Genomic DNA, 22,349 nt, shown 5'->3' on the forward strand with positions numbered 1-22,349 from the left:
GTGCTTATTTCTGCCAAAACAACAGTGACTGACCTCAGAATACATTACAGTAGCTAGTGTCAGGTTTTAGGACCTGAATTTCCTATATAAGGTGGTTTCTCCCATCCTGTCCTCCCACCCAAGACAAGAAGACAGCTGTGGCCAAACGCAGAGTGGTTTTGCTCAACCGTGCAGATGGTGACAGCAGTCACGAAATTAAAAGACGCCTGCTTCTTGAGAGAAAAGCAATGACAAACCTAGACAGCATCTTAAAAAGCAGAGACATCACCTTGCCAACAAAGGTCCATATAGTTAAAGCTATGGTTTTCCCAGTAGTGATGTATGGAAGTGAGAGCTGGACCATAAAGAAGGCTGATCGCCAAAGAATTGATGCTTTTGAATTATGGTGCTGGAGGAGACTCTTGAGAGTCCCATGGGCTGCAAGAAGATCAAACCTCTCCATTCTTAAGGAAATCAGCCCTGAGTGCTCACTGGAAGGACAGATCGGGAAGCTGAGGCTCCAATACTTTGGCCATCTCATGAGAAGACTCCCTGGAAAAGACCCTGATGTTGGGAAAGATTGAGGGCACAAGGAGAAGGGGACAACAGAGGACGAGGTGGTTGGACAGTGTTCTCGAAGCTACCAGCATGAGTTTGACCAAACTGCGGGAGGCAGTGGAAGACAGGAGTACTCTGGTCCATGGGATCACGACTAAACGACTAAACAACAACAACAACAACAACAACAACAGGATAGTTTTGGCATTGTGTGTCTTTCTGGTAGAGTTCCTATGCTTTCAAGAGTTCTATGAAATACTATGAAGGAGGGTGGATACTCCTTTTTAATAATAATAATAATAATAATAATAATAATAATAATAATAATAATAACAACAATAATAACAACAACAACAACAACAACAATAATAATAATAATAATAATAATAATAATAATTTATTTATATCCTGCCCTCCCCAGCCAAAGCCGAGCTCAGAGTAGCTAACAACAGTAAAAATAACACAGTTCCTTCCTGCCACACAGCCATTAAATAGTGTCAACACCATCTTAGGGAGATTGTGATTCCCCTCTTATAAAGTTAAGTGCTGATTTAAACAGTGGCATCTAGGGAAGTTTTAGCGGCTGTTTAGGGAATTTTTTAATATTTAATGCTGTATTGTTTTTAACACTCGATTGGGAGCCGCCCAGAGTGGCTGGGGAAATAACAAATCATCATAAATCATCATCATTTGTACCCAGTGATCCCCAACTCTCCTCGGTGTAATGGAACATATAAATCTATTCCAATATGAAGGACAGAGATTTATTCCTTTTGTTATTAGACCTGCCCAAATAAAAGATAACCGTCTCATCCCAGCTCATTGTAAGGAAAAACAATATTCCTGCTAACGTTTTTCCCGGGTCAAAGCAGACTCCTGCCCAGCTACAATGACTTGCTGTTGCTTCCGCCACAAATCATCCAGAAACAATTCAGAGGGACGGGAGCCTCTAGGAACTAGCTTATCGCTGTTGGCAGCAGAAAGATTATCATAATCCCCCATGAAACCATCAGGGGAGAGAGGGTAAGTGGCTAGACAGCTTTCACAACACACTCTCGGCAAACCTTAACACACACACTCCAGGGGGGAAACCCCTAAAAGAGAGGTGTGGGATCCTCCCCCACCACTCACTTTGAAATGAGTGACTTGGAAACACAGGGGTCTTTGTAGAAAAAGCACCTTGAGCTAGCACAGAGCAACGAAAGTTCAGCTAGTGATTCTAAATGGCTGGGATTTTCCCAGGATAATTTTTTGGGTGGGTTTATGCTGTTTTAGAGTTTGTCATTTGTACACTGCTGTGGGATGCTATGGGATGAAAGGCGGTCTAAAAGCACAACAATAAATAGCAACATAAAAACGAAAAGAGAGATACAGCTCTGCTACAGAAGCTAAACAGGACTGGTGTTAGCACTGCCGGGGAACCGAAGCTGAGCTGCTGTTTTGAGGTCTTTAAGTTCGGGGCAGGGTATGGATGTAGCATGTTAAATAGGCTTCCCTTTGCACACTTTTAGCCTGTGTAGAGAGGCTGTAGCCCACTGGTAGAGCTCTGCCTTGCACGTAGGACTAGCACCTGTGAGATCTCCAATAGCAGGTGATTAGAAAAAAGACTGTCTGATGCTTTGGACAGCCATTGCCAGTCAAATAAGACAATGTTATTGTTGTTTAGTTGTTTAGTCGTGTCCGACTCTTTAGTCGAGTCCGCCAGGCACTCCTGTCTTCCACTGCCTCCCGCAGTTTGGTCAAACTCATGTTGGTTGCTTCAAGAACACTGTCCAACCATCTCGTCCTCTGTCGTCCCCTCCTCCTTGTGCCCTCCATCTTTCCCAACATCAGGTCTTTTCCAGGGAGTCTTCTCTTCTCATGAGGTGGCAAAAGTATTGGAGCCTCAGCTTCAGGATCTGTCCTTCCAGTGAGCACTCAGGGCTGATTTCCTTCAGAATGGAGAGGTTCGATCTTCTTTCGGTCCATGGGACTCTCAAGAGTCTCCTCCAGCACCATAATTCAAAAGCATCAATTCTTCGGTGATCAGCCTTCTTTATGGTCCAGCTCTCACTTCCATACATCACTAAAAATAAGACAATGCCAATGGTCTAAATCAGTAGGTGAGTTGCCACAAATCCCTCCATGCTCCAAAACCATACAGGAAGGGTTCACAGAGTTGCAACCAAGTGTTTGGAAAGGTTCATGGAAATATGTCTCTTTGATGTTAGCAGAACTTGTGGCCATCAAATCTGTTCATGACCAGGGTGCCTGTTGCTAAAGGAGCAATTCATACAGGTGCTGTGCTGGTTGCATCCTCCCATTATATTCAGTTGTAGGAGCATTGACAAGAGAGGGATGCTAGTAACATGATTTGTGGGTTGCCTTTTCATAAATAGCAGCTGAATACAGGGGCAAGGCCAAAGGTCAGAACGCCAGCTTAGTAACGTGATTTATATGGAAAGCAAACTATGCAGCCCTTGGGTCACAAAGCTCCCCTGGCTTTGTGGCAGCGACAAAGGAGGTACACAAGCCTGGCTTTCCATGAAACTACCCTCCCACTGGAGGAGAATCATTAGATGAAGTGTGGAGGTGGGAAGGTGACCGGGCATGCCCTATCCATAAGCCCCAAATCCAGGATTACCTGGAACTATTGGAAATCGACAGGCATTTATTGACATCCTGGAGAGTGCAGTACTAAAAGTAAAAAAGAAAGTTTTTGGATAGTGTGTGTGGTTTTGACGCAGTGCGTTGCTTCCTGCAGCAAACTGAATGTTTGAAACGTCTGTATTTTCCTCATGGGCTTGGGCAGAATGGCTTCTTACTGCAAGGATGTAAAGATGATTCTTACACAAAGAACGTTTGCTTCCACATACCCTCCAATGTTTCCCCAATGAAAATACGGACGTCTCATTCCATAACGATAATTTTACTATTTATACCCTACACATCTTACTGGGTTGCCCCAGCCACTCTGGGCAGCTTCCAACATATATAAAAACATAATAAAACATTAAACTTTTTTTAAAAAAGCTTCCCTAGACAGGATTGTCTTCAGATGGCTCAGGAGTTGAATAATTCCATGTGACATTAACATATGAGAGTGCTGGAGGTGAAATAGTTAAATAGGTTACCCAATCAGGACCAAGGGGGTGGAGTCAGAGGGACTATAAAACTAGCTCTGGGAGGGGCAAAGGGGGGAGTTCGTTGAGGAGTTCGTTGGGAGTTGGGTGGTTGGTTAGAGTGGGAGTGAATTGGGATAGAGTCTGTGGGCACGTTGAGTTAGTGTAGCGAAATAAGCTGAGTCAGGAATAGTTAGGGGCTAGGAAGACAAGTAAATATCTGAGAGGTGGTTTAGTGAGTGAGAGCAGGTAGCAGAAGTTATAGGTCTGGATAGGTACCCCATGATTGTAATGGACCGATACCGTTTATGAAACCTCACGCTTGTTAAACTGCAATAAATAAACGAAAGTTTATGTTCCAATTTAACACTGACTAGACTCAGTATTGTACCAGGTAGGGCCTGGATGGTGGCAGCAAGAAATAAAGTAGTGGCACAAGGATCAATAGACGGTGAAATGTCCGGGAATCCTGTGTGATCGCCACATTCCATACCCTCCAACATTTCTTCAGTGAAAACAGGGACATCCTGCCATACCCTAAGTCAGGTGAAGGTAGCCCCAAAGCCTCAGTGAGTTTAGGGACCTCCCCTGCAGGCAACGGCAGGCTCTGGATGTTTGAGTGGATGGGACTAATAGTGGCTCCAACAGTCAAGAAGGCAGTTTCTGCACAACCTTTAGGGGGAAGTTAAGGGCAGATGGGATTCATGAACCTGGAAAGGTAGTTCAGCTAGGAGAAGGAAAACTCTGATCCTAAACTTCTGCTGCCTTGTGGGATATCTTCTGGAGAAGTAAAGGAGTAAACCCTACTCAGGTCTGGAGTGGAATCCCTAAAGCGGTTGGATGGTGCCTTGTACGCCTCCCTCTGGCAACTGCTGCAGCCAAGCTGGTGCCAAACGTATTGCTCTGCTTTCCTTTGGACCACATAAAGAGGCCAGGGTGGGGTTGTCATCTGGGCAGCTGAGGACATCCATACACACTGCCCAGGCTTGTGTCCCGGGGAGCTCACTTGGGTTCTGCTAATGCAGCTACACCCCTGGAGGCACACTCCATTGTCTTTTGACTCTACCCAATGGTGGGGTCGGCCCTGGATGGAACTCAAACCTGGACAGAGAAGTTAAGTGGAAAGTATTGGAGATCTATAAAGGGCAGGTTTCCAAACACAGGGAAAGTAGGACACCAGCTTCCTCTCTTTTCCTCATCTTTACCTCTTTTAAAGGACGATAAGTGCTATTCTTTTTCTGTGACTCACTGGAGTGTTCAGCACCTAAAAACAAAGTATGTATTTCTGTCTGGTACTCAAATAATATATTTCTGCAGCCTATACATAAGCAGCTGATTAGACACAAGTCAGAACAAGAATGAGTACAAGAAAAAGCCTTGTCAGAGCCATGTTATGTCCTTTCTCCCCCTCTCCCCCCTCTCCATTGACAAGCTTTAAAAAGCAAGGGAGGTTGTTATGAGCTGCCTTGCCAAGTTGGCTTTAGCAAGCTATAGGGCAGCACTGAGCCGTACGTTCCTAAAAGGCAGTGATAAGCCCTTCTGTATTGAATGTGAACACTCTGCAGACAGGAGGATAGATGGTCCAGAAGTCAAATCCCCGCAGTGGGGGATTTGAGGGATTTGGCAGAAAATCTGCATTGCAATTCCAGGCTCTCTCTCTTTTTTCCCCCTTGGGGAGCCCACAGAACCCCACCAAAGGAAGAGACTCTCCCCTGCCACTGTCACTTTGCCAGCAACACGAGAGACAAAAACCTGGTGCATGTCACAAATAAGTATCTCCTTTCTGCATGTCTGCCTCATCACTGACAATGACTTACCTGCCAAGATCCTGCAGCTTGCAGTCTTAACGCTGTATATAAATTCCAAAAGACACTAGGCCTTTACAATTTCTATGCAGTCCTTAAGGGGACAAGTTCCTGCAGGAAACCCACAGGGCAAAGCCTGGTAGTTTTTGAATTGCCTCCATTGTTTGCAGAGCTCTGTGGCTCACTCACTGGGAAAAGGCAGACCTTGCATAACTAAGACGTCAGGACTCATTAGTGAAGTACCAGGCTAATAAGCAAGTCAACAGGACTGTGCTGTTCCTTACAATGTTAACAGTGCACAGACCTTCCAAGTGTCCCTGTTTTCCAGGGACAGTCCCAGATTTACAGAAGCCATCCTGGTTTCTGATTCGATCCCGGAATGTCCTTCTTTTCCTTCGGACGTTCCTATTTTCATTGGAGAAACGTTGGAGGGTTACATACCCTTCAACATTTCTCCAATGAAAATAGGGTCGTCTCATTCCATAATGATATTTTTACTGGGGTAAAATTGTGTAGCTGTACTACATCTCCCACTGCAAAGCAAATAGTGTATCCACACTGAAATAACTGCATCGGATACATTTGATTGGCCTATGAAATACCATCCAACATTTCTCCGATGAAAATAGGGACATCCCATTCCATAATGATAATTTTACTATTTATACCCCACCCATCTGACTGGGTTGTCCCAGCCACTCTGGGCAGCTTCCAACATGTATAAAAGCAGAATAAAACACTAAACATTAAAAACAAAACTTCCCTAGATAGAATAGCCTTCAGATAGCTCAAGGGTCGGATAACACCATACCCTCCAACATTTCTCCAATGAAAATAATAATATTCTAAGGGAAAGTGAGACATTCAGGGATCAAATCAGAAACCAGGAGAACTTCTCTAAATCAGCAACTTCCCTGGAAAATAGGGACACTACCGACGAAAGAAGAATGGAAGGTGAAAATGATGGACTATGCAAAATTAGATAAACTAACAGGAAGAATTCAAAACCTGCGGGACCAGAGATTCTCAGAAGACTGGAGTAAATTTACGGACTATTTGAAAAGTAATTGTGATGAACAGATTATGCTAGTAGGTTTGCAAGAAGTTTTGTAAGGTGAAATATTTGAAATATTGCAAAAAAGACAACGAGGAGAATTGTTAGTTAAAGATAATTAAAGGTAATATGAAATTAAGAAATGCATAATAAGTGATAAGAACGGAAAATCATCAGAGGTGTTGACGGAAGTCCAAAATTATTGTATAAGATGAGAAGTTTTGTTGTATGAATGATAATTAATATCTTAAAAACTAATAAAAATGTTTTTTTTAAAAAAAAAGGAAAATAGGGACACTTGGAGGGTCTGGAGTTATGCGACTCCAGAGCCAAGGAGATATGTAACGATACAACCTTTAAAAGACATCCAAAGGCAGCCCTGTATAGGGAAGTTTCTTGATGTTTAATGTTTTATTATGTTTTATATATGTTGGAAGCCGCCCAGAGTGGCTGGGGCAACCCAGTCAGATGTGTAGGGTATAAATAATAAAGTTGTTGTTGTTGAATGAGATGTCCCTGTTTTCATCAGAGAAATGTTGGAGGGTGTAAGTGCATACAGCCATTGAGTTTGGTGGGGCTTACTCTCTTTTTTGGGATGGGGATAGAAACTCAATTCAGGTTGTATTCACATGTATGTTTGCACTTTCTGAGCTGATAAACCAAAACACAACCATCCTTTGAAAGTTCCACTTCTCCACATTTTGCAAAGAAGTTTCCCTGCCAAGTATTGTGTACCAAAAATGCATATGCTGGACTAGAGGTTCTGAAACTGTGGCCCAAGGACTACCAGTGGTCTACAAGCTTCATAACATAATGTTCCAGCCAAAGCCTTTGCTTGCACTATATTAATAGCTAAACCGGAAGATGGGACTGGGCTGCAAAATTATTTTTGGAAAAGAAATCATTGGCTATGTTAATTGGTGAGAGTTCATACTGTGTTTTATTTTCATTAATTGGTCTTAGTCATCTTTGTAGTACTGTTTATTTAGTTAATAAGTCTGAAATCCTGCACTTTCTTCTTCTTCTTCCGTTCCCTAATAAGTTACAAAGTTTTAACAGAATTGTCTTGTGCGCCTATATTGCTGATCTGAGTCTTTTTTGTTGTTATGCCATGCTGACCACTGTAATAAATTTTAATTTTTAAAAAATCCTGTACTTTCTTAGCCGGGATTAAATGCCACTGAACTCCATTGCAGCTGACTTCTGAGTAGAAACGTCTAGGATTGTACAGTGTGAATAGTTCAATCACTCAAAGGCTGGAGACTCAATGCGCTGACACTTGATTCGGTTTTTAAAAACCGGCACATTCCAAATTCCAGCTAAATTTAGAGACCTATTAGAATGACTGTACTCTGGTCTTGACTCCAGTCACATTTTTATTGCATCTGCCCAATATTAAAAAAAAAGTCTGAATGCTTCAGGAATGAATTGCATCAACTTTTCTGACACCGAGCCTATTGATGTTTCAGCTGAGCTCTTTAAAAGAAAATAGCTTCTGAAGTGCCGGCACTCTACATTGTTTGTGCAAAGTTTGATCTGATATTGGTAGTGCGGGGAGAATGATCTTTCAAACGTCCCCTTTGATGTATTTGTGACTGTGATCCCGTCCGAATGGTATTTCCAATGGACGGATGCCCGATCGTAGTTAATGGAGCTTATTTCCAAAGGGAAAAGCGCTTAGCCCTGGGGGAGCCCTGCTCAGCCTTCCTTGGCCTCATATCATGCAGGGGAGAACAGGGATATGTTAGCTGGCTCTGCCCCCGCTGTCAAATCGCCAACAATTAATCCGGCACATTGGAGGGTGAAGGTTTGCAATAGGGGTGGGAGCCTGCTGTGCTCCTGGAGACTCCCTGTGCAATTTAAAAAGGAAAAGGGACCCCTGACCATTAGGTCCAGTCACGGACGACTCTGGGGTTGCAGTGCGCATCTCGCTTTATTGGCCGAGGGAGCAATTTAGAACCCTGCAAAATCTCAGGGTTCAAAGTCACCTGAGGGAGTCTCCAGAGGTGCAAATGATGCTCTCCATCTCAACCCTTCACTTTCCCTAGGGCTACTGAGATCCTTTTTTGCATCCCCATAGTTGATGTGATCATACCTTCCAACATTTATCCAATGAAAACAGGGTATGATGATGGTGATGATGGTGATGATGATGACTTTATTATTTATACTCCACCCATCTGACTGGGTTGCCCCAGCCACTCTGGGTGGCTTCCAACATATATAAAAACATAATAAAACATTAAACATAAAAAAAATCGTATATACAGGACTGCCTTCAGATATCTTCTAAAAGTTGTATGGTTACTTATCTCCTTGGATCTCATAGTTCTCTGACGGATCTCATAGTTCTCTGATGAAAACAAGGACGTCCTAAGGAAAAGCGAGACATTCCAGGATCAAATCGGAAACCTGGACAGCTTCTGTAAATCAGGGACTGTCCCTGGAAAATAGGGACACTTTTAGGGTCTCTATGTTGCGTCTTTTCTGCTCTTCTTTCTGTCACAATACTCCTACAGCTGTTTGGGTGTTGTTCATTTAAATTGGCATCACATTTGTGTGTGTGTGTTTAAAAAGTCTTACTCTCATTGTTATGCAGAGTCCAGACCCCCCATTTGATTCAAACTCCAACCACTTGGAGTGAGGCCCAGCCAACCGCTAGGTGCCTTTCAAAGTCAGGGTGAAGTTAGATGTGAGGTTAAATGACATATGTCTTTGCATTTAATGTGCAAGCTTTAAAAATAGCATTAGTGGGAAGACAAATAATAACTATTGGGATCACAGCTGGCACAATACCCTCCAAAATTTCTCTAATAAAAATAAGGGCATCCTATTCAATAATAATAATAATAATAATAATAATAATAATAATAATAATAATAATTTTATTATTTGTACACCACCCATCTAACTGGGTTGCCCCCAGCCATTCTGGGCGGCTTCCAACATATATAAAAATGTAATAAAACATTAAACATTTTTTTTAATCCCTATACAGAACTGCCTTCAGATGTCTTTGAAAGGTTTTATCTTCTTGGCTTGGGGATCACATAACTGCACAACCTCCAACATATCCCTGATGAATATAGGGACATCCTAAGGAAAGTGGAACATTTCAGGATCAAATCAGAAACTGGGACAGCTTCTGTAAATCTGGGACTGTCCCTGGAAAATAGGGGCACTTGGGGGGGGTCTGTTACCAGGCCTTTGACACTAGAAAGTTGCATTTTCAAGACTCGCCCTGTTCCTATAATTTGTTTTAACTGGTTTAATAGTGAATTTTAATGCACTAGCTACCAGTTAGTTTCTGGGCCCGATTCAAAGTGCTGCTTTTGACCTAGAAAGCCTTAAATGGCTCAGGACAGCAAAACCTCAAGGACAGCTTCTTCCCATATGAACCTACCTGGACCCTGAGATCATCTTCTGAGGTCCTTCTTCGTGCGCCTCCTCCTCGAGAGGTCCAGAAGGTTGCAACATGTGAACAGGCCTTTCTTTGCCATGGCTGCCCTTCTGTGGAATGCCTGGCGCCTTTATTATGTACCTTTAGGAGACAGGCAAAAACGCTCCTCTTTAACTTTGGTTGACTGACATCCAATGCCCTTTTAAAATGTGTTTGGGGGGGCATTATTGGGTTGTTTTTATTAAGTATTTTGTGTTTCTATACGTGATCTTATCCTGTGAACTGCCCTGAAACCTGTGGGTATAAGGCAGTATACAAATTTAATTAATAACAACAACAGTAATAATTTTATATGGTTGTAACCTGCCCTGGGACCTGCTGGTGAAGGAGGGTAATAAAATGAATAAATACACAAGGGATTATTTCTGGTTTTCCAATGTTCAGCAATATAGGATGACACTGAAAAGGATAGGGCTGCTTGAATATAAAGGAATAAATTTCATTTTACATACTTGTAAAAAGCTGAACATGGATTAAAAGCCATATAAGCAAACCTAGTAGTGTCAGTTGAGAGTTGTGTCAGTTGAGTGCTGGTGGTTGCTAGGTTGCGGAGGTCCTTGTGACACGCCCTTCATTGTGACACCTCCCTCTGCTGGCTCCTTGGTCCTCTAGAGGCATAGAGATCTCCTTTGGTTTGATCATTCAGCAAGTGAGAGAGAAAGTGGATTGAGATGTAAGTAGACTTTTTCATCAGCATCTGCATTCTGTGCTGGTAATGCTCCTTGACAGTCTTAGGGAATGTTTAAAATAGGGAGGTCCTAAGGAAAAGCAGGACATTCCAGAATCACATTAGAAACTGGGACAGCTTCTGTAAATCTGGGAGTGTCCCTGGGAAATGGGGGCACTTGGGGGGTCTGTTACCTGGCCTTTGACACCAGAGAGTTGTATTTTCAAGACTTGCCCTGTTGACACCCAATGCCCTTTTGTGTTGGGGGGAGGTTATTGGGTTGTTTTTGTTTTTATTATGTATTTTGTATTTTTAAATTGTGATCTTATCCTGTGAACTGCCCTGAAACCTGTGGGTATAGGGTGGTATACAAATTTAATTAATGACAACAACAACAATAATTTTAGATGGGTGCAACTTGCCCTGGGACCTGCTGGTGAAGGAGGGTAATAAACTGAATAAATACGCAAGGGGTGACTTTAGGTTCAGCAATATAGGACCAAAGAGGCAGATAGTAGATTAGATAGCTAATGCTCAGTAGGTGTAGGAACAACGGAAGCTTGAATATAAAGGAATAAATTTCATTTTACATATTTGTAAAAAGCTGAATGTGGATTAAAACTTAGCAGCTTAGTAGTGTCAGTTGAGAGTAGTGTCAGTTGAGTGCTGGTGGTTGCTAGGTTGCGGAGGTCCTTGTGACACGCCCTTTTCATTGTGACACCTCCCTCTGCTGGCTCCTTGGTCACTAGGGCTCTAGAGGCATAGCCATCTCCTTTGGTTTGATCATTCAGCGAGAGAGAAAGTGGATGGAGATGTCAGTAGACTTTCTCATCAGCATCTGCATTCTGTGCTGATAATGCTCCCTGGCAATCTTAGGGAACATTTAAGAGATTAAGATCAGGAATAATTTAAATGCTTCAGCCAGCCCTTCTGGGCATCTTTATGACTCCACCCACTGTTTTGTAACATCAAATGAAGGGAAGTGACTGTGGGTTCTGCTTACACTTTAGGAAAAGGAAAACTAATAACATGTCACGCCTTGCAAAAGGGCGTTCTTTCTGGGCTAGTGACAAAAGAGTCACTTGCTAACTCGCCATGGGAGCATTAAGCATGTCCTCTGGAGAGGGTAATAGATCTTCCTCCCCTTCCTGCCTCCCAGGGCCATCTTTCAAAGGACAGCCAAGGTACAAAACCCTTCAGCATGCTGATGTTTCTTCTATAGTATTATTAGTATGTGGTATTTGATGTTTCCCTTTTAAACATCCCTTCTCCACATAAGCAAATCCACCTCTTTCAATGAGATGATGAGAATTGTCTTATAATATCCAGAGGGTGCTATTCTGGCTAGAGTATTCAAGCACTCTCTTCACAGGATACCCATTGTGATATGCCTAGGAAAGTGAATTCATCTTGAGCTTTGAGTCCTGAAGGCCCAAACCAGTTTAGGGATTTAGATCAGGAGAGTACTGTGAGTCCTCTTTCTCACATTTTAACCCTTTCTTCTTGTTTTTGTCCTGAGGAAAATCTACTCTTCAAATCTGGTATCTACATTGAGAGGGAAACACCCCCCCCCATGGGTGCCAATCCTGCACACTAAGTGTGAATGAATATTGAGGCTCTTGTCTGTTTTCGGCCTACCAAATATTTGAGAGATAGCTTTATTGCTCCCTCTTGGTCGTATTCAGTTTTCTGAACCATTGCTTGGTTTTCTAAGGCTACGTTACAAACTTGCCCCATAAAAACACTTGACAGCTATGAATTCCTTCCGTACGCCCTCACATTTCCATCTGACTCATTTATGATATTATTATCTTCCTGAAATAATTTGTAAACTGTGCGTGATTCATGCCTGGGAATTATTTCATCCTACTGATGTGGGTGGAGTAACCTCCCCCACCCCCTGTTAAGAAATTCACCAAACATTCCACTTCGATGAATATGAAGTACAGAGCCTAAACTTTGCAATTGTCCTTTTCTTGATGGATATTCCGTTCTGGATTTTCTGTACCCAGCAGGAAGTTGAATTGGGTTCAGTTGGGCTCCCTCCAACAAAGGTGTGGGTGGCCTAACACTTTTTGTACGACAAGCTGAGATTGGTTTTCAAATGAATTACTGCCCTTTGATTTTGAAAGTTATTTAGGGTGAATGGGCATCGCTGGCAAACCTCAGTCTCCCCTTGGCCTGCCTACTTACAACCAGTCTAGCAGATGACACTGCCCATCAGCTTCATGTTGGTGCTTGCCCCTTGTAGAACTCATCAGGGAGACGAACGGGGACAATACTAGAATTAGATGGCTGTACCTGCCATTGGGCTCTCTACCTTCTGCCTGTCAGGAACTGGCTGGATGAGGAAGTGTGGTGGGAGCCGCCCACCCAAGAGCCCCCCCCTCAGGGAGACACAGAAGACGACAACTTAGATTCCCAGGTGGTGGTGGGAAACTGAAGAACAGTCTGTAGAAGGGATGAGCTGGGAGGTGCTAGAACCAGGGGGTTTGAGCAATCAAGAGGGGAGCCGAACTAGAGGACTGTGCTGTGTGGTTAATTTCTGTAAATAAATTGTATTTTGTTCCTTCCATGTGTGTGTCCTGGTCTGTGGTTGACCTGGCTCGTTGACAGCACATTGACACTGCCCTACCAGTCCAAGTGAGCGCCAGACACTATTGTATTGGTGGTGAGATTTCTTCCTCCCAACACGCACAACTTACAGAGGACAACCACTGGCAATGAGAGACTGGTGTGCAGCAAAAGAAACGGGGAGATCTGATTATCTGAACGTACTGGTCTGGAGGTCTACCATGTTCTTCAAGTGAATGGTAAGTTGAGCACATGAGCTGCACTCTGTTACTTTTGGATGCTGCCTCCACTGTATAGAGTGGGCATAGTTCTGATACCTAACATGTTGTATACCATCCACCTTTTAATTGATTCATACTCGTTACTTTCCACTAGCCTGGAGCGTTTGATGGGAAGATGGGAGACCTTTTGTGTTATACTGTGATAATCAAATGGGAGCAGCCATTATGGAAACAGCAAAGGGTGGTTCTAAATGTCATTCATATGATGCAAAGGCTGCAATTCAGGATCCAATAAAACATTGCTTTTAAAATTGTCTAGATGATTGTTGCTGCTTTGGTTGTGTTCTATGTGAGCAGGAGCCTTCAAGGTTTACAGCTGACCCTGGAACAGCACATTCCCTTTTCGCTGCAAACCTTGGGGGCTAGTAGCATGGGCAACTCCTGTGTTTGTCAGGAAGATAGTGGGGTAGAAGACAATGCGGAATGCAGAAGTCGCCAGACAGAGAACAGCAGAGTGCCGTAATTTGGATGTTGGTAGACAAGTACTTCCCGAAAAGACGTATTGCTATGGATGAACCTTCCTTCTCTTGTAAATTTCTGTGCTGCAATCTGTGGAGACTGCTCTAATGCCCCCCCTCCAATGGCATTAAAGTGGACAACTTTGTGTTGGAATTGGAAATGTCTACAGATGTTTCAGAAGCAATCCATGAATAAGATAGTAGATTTCTCTTGGGATGCAGATCAGGAGAGTGCTCTGGGTCCCATTTCTCTTTCTTTTCTAGGCTTTCAAGACTGCAGAAAGTCTTATCCCGCTTTGGGAAAAGAAGTAAGGTCTCACCCCTCCCAGAGATGTACCCCTCCCTTTCTCCCTCCCCTTCCTGCCTCCCAGGGCCTATCTTTCAAAGGACAGCCAAGGTACAAAACCTTTCAACATGCTGATATTCCTTACATAGTAATATTAGTCACTAAGGTTGCTTAGAAAAGGTCTTTCTGCAACTCTCTGAGGCATATTCTGAAGTTCAGATAAATCAAAATAACTTTTGGGACAATGGATGTTTGGGAAAACTAAGAAGAGTACTAGGGGAGTAGATTCCTCTTGGCTTCTCCTCGCAAATCTTATGCTTTTTGAATACCCCTCCAGCAGTTCATTTTGACGTCCAAAGTTTTGTTTCAGTGAAATTCAACTCTGTCCTGTAACCTTACACTGCCTGATTCCATTGAGTAGCAGCCACTGCAATGCCTACACTTGTTGTGGGAGGAGAGCCAAATGGCAACCTGTCCTTATGTCATGTTCAGATTTCTACTGTTTCAACAGACACAAAAGCAATATACAAGAAGCTGCCTAAGGTCTTTGGAGGCCAGAGGTGGCTCTGCCACCTTTGATGGCAGAAGAAAAGTTTCCTTAGGGACAGAAGGTGACAATCCCCTTTGTGTGTTGGCAGTGCATTGTAAGATTGGGCAGTGCTTGCTAAGCAGGCAGTTATTTAGGATGGCTTTTCTCTAACCACTTTCCTAACTCGGCAGTTGAAGATGTCTTCTTGTGCTCCTCCCCTGACTTTGAGTTGACTTGCTTCTGTTGGTCTGCCTCTTTCTAAACTCCAGATTGAAAGGAGTTTAAAGGAGGAATAGACATGAAGGGCAATATAGAAATTTAATAAATAATAGAAATATTAATATTAGCAGACAATAAAGCTCCCAGTGGCTACCAGTCATAATGATACTTTCAGAATCAAATAAAGCCCAATTTTGCCCATTGCTTGGCATAATGGCCAGAAATGGCTGATGCCCTTATCCTGCCTGTGAATTGCTGGTCTGGTCCAGCAAGGCTGCTCTGGTGATATTATATGTGCTGTACAAATGTTTACATAATGGATAATGATAAGTGGAAAGTTTCTGAGTGGGGTGAAGCCATAAAGCCACTTTCAAAGAAAGTGACGTCTGGGTGCATTCTCTGGTGACACAGCTGTCTGATAGGACTATACCTTGCGATGTTTGAAGTGGATCTGAATATCCCTGTGGCCATAAAGCCACTTTCAAAGAAAGTGACGCCTGGGTGCATTCTCTGGTGACACAGCTGTCTGATAGGACTATACCTTGCGATGTTTGAAGTGGATCTGAATATCCCTGTTGAACTGTTTTCAATCAATCAATCAATCAATCAATCTTTATTACGGTCCAGAGACCCAACAAATTGTTACGAAGCAATGCACAATTCAGACAGCCCACCTCCAGGTTAAACAAGCATTTTGTTCAGACTTAAAGATAGGGACCATTGGTTCTTGCAGCCACTGATACTTTGCCACTGCTAATGTTCTAGCATTTGTCCGGTCTTCCAATAGGAACCTGACATAGTGAGCCTCTGATTTTCCCAGGAAAGGTACCAACAAGGGTAATATCAGTTCAGCTTGCTCATATTTCGCACAGTGCAGCAAAATATGTTTTATAGAGTCGATGTCTTGAGCACACGAGCCAAGTCTGTCCTGGTAGGGAACTCCTCTCAACCTGCCATCCAACACCGCAGAAGGAAAGACGTTTAGTCTGGCTTTGGAGAATAACCTTCGATAATTTGGTAGTCAGGTTTTTAATGTAAGGTGTTAACTTAAAGACATGCCCATATTGTACTCCAACTGCCAGCGGACAACTGACTGTGTGTGATTGAGATCGCAAGTCACTGTGTGTATTATCTAATAATCTTTGCTTTAACATCTTTTGGGCGCCTTCATAATAAAGTTGGGGGGGGTGACAGACCAATAGAGGTGGCTTTTCTAGCCATGGTTTTCTGCCATTTGCTGACAAACTCCTCATTTGTCAGGTGTTGGTACAAACCCTTCCCTAGATCAAACACTGAAATCCTGAGCCAATGTTTTAGGGCAGCCCACCGTTGAACTGTTTTCTCTCTCAGCGTAGAGTGAACCCAGTGGCGTAGCATGGGGGTACAGGGTGGGCCGGTCGCACGGGGCGCAACATCTGGGGTTAGGGTTAGGGGGCGCAAATCCACGGGTTAGGGGGCGCAAATTACTTGCCTTGCCCCAGGTGCTGACAACCCAAGCTATGCCGCTGAGTGAACCACTCTGAGACCTGCAGGAATTGGGCGGTATATAAATTCAAGGAATAAATAAATTCCTTGCTCCATATAATAGGACATTTCTGTGTACTGAGCACATGCGTGGGGCACACAGAAATCAGTACAGGTCTCCAGGCATGAGCAGAAAGCATTCCAAAAAGGTTCCCACACCTGCTACAGCTAAAAGCAACACAGCTTGGCAGACACAACAATATGCTATGCCCGATGTCCTGTGAATTAGGAGGACATTCTTATCTCCCCCAGAGGATTTACTAGCACCATGGATTCTATCCTAACATCTAATAATGTGCCAATTAACCAAGATACCTTCAGGATAATTCCCAGAGCTGAAAGTGACCACTTTCCACTTGAGTTATCTCTGACATCATTCGTTTCTCCTGCCTTTCCTAAATTATTGGATGAAACGGAATATCTGATACTTGGAAATACAAGGTTAAAATGGAATGCACAGGTCCAAGAAAAAATTATTCAGATCCTGGATTCCCATGAATTTGCTTTATTAATGTTGTTAGAAACAGGAAACATAATCGGACTTTATGAGAACATAATCAACCGAATGAGCCCACTGATGACCACAACTAGTGTGATAAAAAACAAAGTTAAAGACAGAAGGACATTCTGTGCACCACTTTCACAAATCCAGGCCCAGATCCCCATTGCTTACTGGCCTGTATCTGCAATCATTTTGCCACCCAAGGTGAAAATGGAATTTGCTGCATGAAGGGGGCTTTGCAGCTCAAAGGCTTCAGCATCATAGCATTTACCAAACCTCTACCATGAAAGATGCAAGCTCTGCTTGGCCTTCAAGGAGTATCGTTTTACCTGGCTAGCAATCATTTTTAGGTCGTTTTGAAATGAACCAACCATCTGCTCTGCATTTTTGACAGATGAATGGTTATTGCTCAAATAATTTTCTCTGACACATAAGATACTTATTTTTAACAGCTCGTTCTTGGGGGCTCATTCTGATGTATCATTTCGTGCTTACACAATTAATTCTGAAAGTCATCCTGTGAATAATACACACATGTTGGAAAATTATGGCGGAACGGGTTAAGAGCTGGCTTAACTTTTTCTTTTCCCCAGCACTGATGCTGTGAGCAGATCCTACAAATAGTCTGCTAGCAGGATTCTGTCCAGAAGGAATTGTTTGAGCTCAAAAGGGTAAGGTGGGGCTTATTAGCTCTTCCCACATGTACTTTCCTGCATCTGCCAGCACCTGCTATTCACCCATCGTTCCTGTCCAAAAAAGAGGCCTGATCTGAAAACATGTGGTATAACTTTAAGGGTCAGCCCAAAGGATTTTGCTGCCTGAGATGGACAAAAGATGCTCCCAACATCCCCATTTCATATGCAGTAACAGATCAGACAATCTTACTTCAGCCCTGCTTGGCGGGGCAGCATCCTCCACCCTACCTGAGGGCAATAAAGTTGCTTAAGAGGTACATGGCAGGTCAAGAAGGGACTCACAGCTCTGTTCTCCAACAGCTAGGAAGAGCCAGGGTTCGGGGGGGTGGGGCTCATGCCGCCACTGCAATTTCCCCTCTTCCACACGTCCAGCATCCGCTAGTTGAGGTGGTTTCACCCCACCTTGCCTAACTAAAGGGCCAGCCCTGGAATTTACACAGCCTTGTTTGCACATGCATACCCATCGCTGATTCACTGTTAGATCCAACTCCACCAAGAGACTTTTCATGACCCGGCAGTCCATCCACACACAATTCACCTCAATGGTATGTTTGTTTGCTTTTTCCATCCTGTGCTAATTAGCTGACCAATGCCACAAAATGTTTCTGTTAGCACCAACGCCACCATCTTAATTAGTTGTAACCAGGGCTTTGTAACCAGGAACTCTCCGGAACTCTGTTCAGGTGCCATTGTCATTCTAAGAGAACAAGGGAGGGGTTCATGGTGAGTTCTGACACCTCTTTTTCCAGAAAAACAGCACTGGTTGTAACTATTTGTTCTCACTGTTCTTGTTGCATGTAATACAGGCATAGGCAAACTCGGCCCTCCGGATGTTTTGGGACTACAACTCCCATCACCCCTAGCTAACGGGACCAGTGGTCAGGGATGATGGGAGTTGTAGTCCCAAAACACCTGGAGGGCCGAGTTTGCCTATGCCCGATTTAGTATCTCACAGAACTGGTCGCCCCATGAGGTGGGGTGAGGCAGCCACCTCAAGCAGCACCCTCCAAGGCGTGTGGCCCCCATTCTGCCCTCCCCCTTTTGCTGCTTGGTATCTAGGCACAGAGAGGGCTGCTTTGCATAATGCCTCCCCTCCTGCTAAGTCAGGGAGAGGGGAGGTGGTCTATCGCCCAGCTTTGCCTAGGGGCAGCAGGGGACGTTTCACTCCCCACCATCCAGCAGTGTGGGCGGCCTCTCCTGAAGGGAGGAGCCAATGCAAAGCTCTGCTTCCAGGGGTGGGAGAGCATCCTGAAAGGATTGTTCCCCCCGCCCAGTACGGGAGTGTCCACAAGGGCTTCCCATGAAGGAGGAAAAGCTCATACAATGTTTGCCCCCACAGCAGGACATTTTACCTCAGGGGCCAAAACGCCTCAGGCTGTCCCTGCTCACTCAGCTACAGGCGTACCACTGTGCACTTGTATGCTTGACATTCCAGCATCTGGTGGCGGCTGCAGTACATGATAGTCCATATAACCCCCCCATGCTAAATGGGGGAGTTGGGATTGGCCCCTTAGTCTATAACCGTCTTCCCAGAAAATAAGAGTTCTCGTGGTCATTGCTTATTGCAGAAGTTACACAGAAGCAGACTGGTAGCATAATTATACTATCTGATGGTCACCTGCATGGTAGAAAAGGGTGGCCCCAAATTTCAGCAATTTACTATTTTTTTCTGTAAATAAAAAGAAATCATGGAATAAAAGAAATCCCATTAAATCTATTATTTGGTGGGCTGTGATCTACAAAAGCTCTTTCCGTAATAAATTCGTTAGTCTTTAACGTGTGGCGAGTCTCTTTGTCATTCAAGTGCCAAGGAAACCAATTGATAAGAAATCAAATTATGTGCAGGCCCCTCTGTGAGCTTGTCCTTACTTATTTTTCAGCACCTGTTTTTGCCCGGCTGTGAAACTTCATTTACCTTTTCATCAGGATACAGGATTGGTGTGCAAATCACAGAGATGGTTGTTTGAAATACGGAAAATGAAAAAGATGGCATCGAATATTTATTTTATTTGTTTGGTTTAAGGATTTATATGCCCCCCCCCCACTTCAGTATAACTATTTCCTGTGTGGTTTACAGACAAAAGAATGAAATACAAAGTAAATAGAATACAGGCTGCAACAGCGCTGAGAACCAGAAGACAACAGATAAATGGTGCCTTAAAAAAACAGCCCTTGGTTGTTTAGATCTTTGTTTATTAAACATCTTTGGTGCAAATAGCTCCCCGGGGCAGGTAAACAAAGCATGAACTTAATACAAATCTTCAATAAAAATCAATAAAATGACAAACAGCAGCAAATAATACGGTGCCAATAAATAAATAAAGGAGAGTTTTAAATATAAAAATCACAATAACTTGATGTTTTCTTATATTATACTGTGTTTTGCTACAGATTTTTCTCTACACTGCCAATGGTAGGGAGGACAATGGGCCCTGAAAGGCTATTTTAAAACATTTAAAAGAGATGATGAAATAGATTATTATGTCTCAGGGGACCCAAAAGCTAAAATAGCTAAAAGAGAGAAGAAAAGGCTTAGCCAGGTGCTGAAAAGAGAGCAATATGGTGCCAAGTGAGCCTCGCTGGATGCCACAAGCACAACAGACTCTCTCTTTTTACAACATGCCATATCTCAGCAAATGGGGAACCCCAGATATTAGCATCAGATGTGATCTCCTGGACTGGTGAAGGGAGCAAAGGAGATTTAACAGATTGCAGGGACTGATAGCATGAAGGGTTTTCAAGGTCAGCACCAACACTTTTCTAAGCTGAGCTTAGAAATGGACTGGGAGCCAGGCAGAGTTGAGAGACCCAGGGAAATTAAAAGGTCTTTCTGGCAACTAGGGGCAAGAGAAGCACCCCTATGCTCCACTGGTAGGCTCTTTGTTGGGCGAGAGGAAATCAGAAACCACCATCCGGGAGTAACAAGGACGGCAGGTTAATAATGGATGGGAGGCCCTCCTTCTAGTCAGAGGTTGGTGGAAACCATGGCGAGTTCACTGCATCCAATCTGAGTTGGCAGTTCAGGGGTTGGAGAAGCCATATTTCTAAAAACCCTAAAACTAAAATACTTTGCTTCCGGGGGGGGGGCTGATTAAGTAGGGCAGGGGTCAGCAACCATTTTCAGCCGTGGGCCAGTCCACCGTCCCTCAGACCATGTGGTGGGCCGGGCTATATTTTGGGGGGGGGTGAACGAATTCCTATGCCCCACAAATAACCCAGAGATGCATTTTAAATAAAAGGACACATTCTACTCATGTAAAAACACACTGATTCCGTACCGTCTGCGGGCCGGATTGAGAAGGCAATTGGGCCGCATCTGGCCCCCGGGCCTTAGGTTGCCTACCCCTGAAGTAGGATGTCCTTACTCAACTCTCCTTTATTTAGACGTATCTTCTCCTGATTATCAAAATATAACCAATTCAGGACACAGAAGTTAGCATGAAGATATAGTAGACCTGATTGTCCCCGCTACAGACACATTTGGTTGCATTATTTTGCCTGTTTGAGTTGCATGAGGAAGCTGGTCTTAGAAAGTACATGATCAGCAAAATGGAAGGAACCATGTGGACAGCCAGTGGTCTTCTTTTATTGTATATAAGTTATGTATTGGTTGAGATCAGAGAGAAGCTGGCTGAGCATGTGGGCCATGTGGATAGCTGTTTATTATTTTTATTATTAGCTGTAGTAGTAGTTTACTGCCTGGTTGTGTTTGTGTGTGAGATTGAGAATGTGTATGAGTGTTAATGCATAGCCCTTGGGGATAAAAGAAAAAATCTGCAATAATCCCTTTTACCCCAGGGTATGTGTCTCAGGTGGAGAATGAGAGTGCTTGTTGTTTTGTTTTGGTTGGTTGTTTGCAACAGATGAGAGAATGAAGGGGTTGATGGCACCAAATGTTGAATATAATGAAATTCTTCAGCTTTCTCTGGCTGCTAAGTAATTGTTCCACCAACTGTGCAAATGCGGTGAAGAATCCCTCCCAGGCTCTTCCTCCCCTAAGCAAATAAAATAATTAAAATTAAGCATTTTCTATTTTGTCTCTGTGGAAAAGGGAGAGGTAGAGGTGTTTTCCTTTTACTTTTTCCAACCTTGCCCACGTTTTCAAAGAGCTCTCTGCAAGTCTCCTGCAGCCTCAGCCTATATCTATCTGCTCAGAAGTAAGGCTTGTTTGTTTGTTCAATTTGTATACCACCCTTCATCCGAAGATCTCAGGGCGGCGGTTCACAAGATAAAAATACAGGATGAAATGTTAAATGGGGTTTACTCTTAGGGGCAATTACACTGGAATGCAGTTTCACTCACACTGTTGCCCAGCAAAGTCTTTGCTTAAAAAACACTGAATTATATCTTTTTATTACAATTACTCTGTTCTTTAAGAAGGGTGGCGCTGTGGATTAAACCACAGAGCCTAGGACTTGCCGATCAGAAGGTCGTGGTTCGAATCCCTGTGACGGGGTGAGCTCCCGTTGCTCGGTCCCTGCTCCTGCCAACCTAGCAGTTCGAAAGCATGTCAAAGTGCAAGTAGATAAATAGGTACCACTCTGGCGGGAAGGTAAACAGCGTTTCCGTGCACTGCTCTGGTTCGCCAGAAGCAGCTTAGTCATGCTGGCCACATGACCCAGAAGCTGTACGCCGGCTCCCTCGGCCAATAAAGCGA

At 43.7% G+C, this 22,349-nt stretch overlaps 1 long non-coding RNA gene across 1 annotated transcript; it reads left to right on the top strand.

The window, feature by feature from the left end:
* Nucleotides 1-10,593: 10,593 nt before the first annotated feature.
* On the top strand, nucleotides 10,594-21,137 carry LOC310703484. Its single transcript, XR_014524178.1, has 3 exons — nucleotides 10,594-10,630; nucleotides 13,241-13,437; nucleotides 19,573-21,137. It is a non-coding gene; the product is annotated as an uncharacterized lncRNA (long non-coding RNA).
* Nucleotides 21,138-22,349: the final 1,212 nt, after the last annotated feature.

Source organism: Podarcis liolepis (assembly GCF_965112155.1).
Source record: "Podarcis liolepis genome assembly, chromosome: 3".
In the NCBI taxonomy this organism is placed as follows: Eukaryota; Metazoa; Chordata; class Lepidosauria; order Squamata; family Lacertidae; genus Podarcis; species Podarcis liolepis.